At 47.8% G+C, this 1,576-nt stretch overlaps 1 pseudogene; it reads left to right on the top strand.

Annotated features, from left to right (window-relative positions):
- Window positions 1-1,576, top strand: part of LOC105819667 — a 22,259-nt pseudogene that overhangs the window by 1,199 nt on the left and 19,484 nt on the right.

The following is a 1,576-nucleotide window of genomic DNA, read 5'->3' as shown; positions in this document are numbered from 1 at the left end:
AACGGAATTTCTCAGCCTCTAATTTCCCACCTACTCCCATCACCATGTGAGTGGGGGAAATTTGGCTCAATTTGTGGATCAGGACTATGACAGAGTGCGATTGGAATTCCCATAAAGGAAAATAGAAATTCTCATGCAAGCACACAGCTGGCTTCACAGGCAATTATAGATTCCTTGAGGTTGCAGAGCCGTCATCCTACTCACCGTGCTATCCTTTGAGCCGTTCGCACTGTGCCTTTCCTGGACAGAGTGGAAAGTCAGAACGAATGGAGGAATGAATGGGTGAGGAATGGATGGTTGTATGGAACCTCACATCCTCAGTAAAACAAAGTTTAGTCTTTCCTGAATGCATGTTTTCTTTGTGGTGAGTCCTCCTCAGGGCTTCATGATTAGAACAGGCCTCCCTCATATCCGCCCCTTCTATTCTGTTGTGACTTTGATGAAATCAACAATCCCCGTATCTCAGGCCGCTACTCATCCAAATCCCTTAAAATCCCTAGCCCCGAACTCCTCAGAGAGGCAGATTTGAGGTTTCCTCCCACCTCCTCGTTTGGCTGTAGATCTTGTGAATAAACCTCTTTCTCTGCTGCAACTTGGTGTCTTGGTGTAGTAATATACTGCACAGCAGGCAACAATCCTGGTATGGTTACACTGGGAGGGCCCTTCTCAGCAGTCTCTTTCCCCGGTTCTCCCAGGAAAACGTCCGGCTGGTCTACTGTTTCACTTCCTCTTAATCGCTTTCCATCTAAATCCCCACTGTCTTTGACAATGCTCTTAGGTGCAAACCTGTGCAAGCTCTGTTCCAAGTAAAGGCAATATCTCCTTAGGAAGAACTGCACAGCTCTCTGTTATGGCTGCCCCTCCTCCTGGGCAAAACCTGTACCAAAGCACTGGAGCTGGGAGCAGGGACCATGGCCCAGTCTCCCACTGTGACACCCCTGCCCTATCAGTGAGCATTGGGTGGGATAGTAGCCCATTGTCAGCTTGGTTTGACTCTCATAGAACCTCTACTCTACAGGCAAACTGAGCTAGGAGTGATGGGAATACAGTGTTCTCGGCCACCACACCCGGAGTAGAGCTTCTACCCTCTGAGTGATGTGAACTAAAATAAAATCCTAAATCCTTTGCTGACTGAACAGACTCCCTCGTGGCCAAGGGGGCCCCAGAGAAACCCTAAAACTGAATTTCCAACCCTGGCGGGATTGGAGGGCAGACATGCCTCATTATACCCTCTCCCTTGCTAATGGCCACAGAGCTTTTTCATAAGGACTAAAGAGAAACCAATCTCATGGTCCAGACCAGCATTGTTTCCTGACAAGGGACCACCAGCCATGCAGTGGTTTTACCAGTCTGCAGGGCATGCACAGAGAGGGGTTTTATGTCCTTGCTTCACCTTTTTGACATAAAAAGGTGGACTTTTCTGAACACGGACCCCATAAAAGGGGACAAAACTTGATTGTGCAGGCACACGTTTCTCTTTCATAAATATTCATGACTCCTTCTATAGCTTGTTGAATATGTATATCTGGTCATCCCACTCAGCATAAATTCCTGTTCCCTTTGTCCCTGCCTCAAA

This window comes from Propithecus coquereli, unplaced genomic scaffold (assembly GCF_000956105.1).
Source record: "Propithecus coquereli isolate 6110/MARCELLA unplaced genomic scaffold, Pcoq_1.0 Scaffold496, whole genome shotgun sequence".
NCBI classification, from domain to species: Eukaryota; Metazoa; Chordata; class Mammalia; order Primates; family Indriidae; genus Propithecus; species Propithecus coquereli.
The sequence above is the reverse complement of the archived record's forward strand: the minus strand, read 5'-3'. Positions and strand labels throughout refer to the sequence as shown.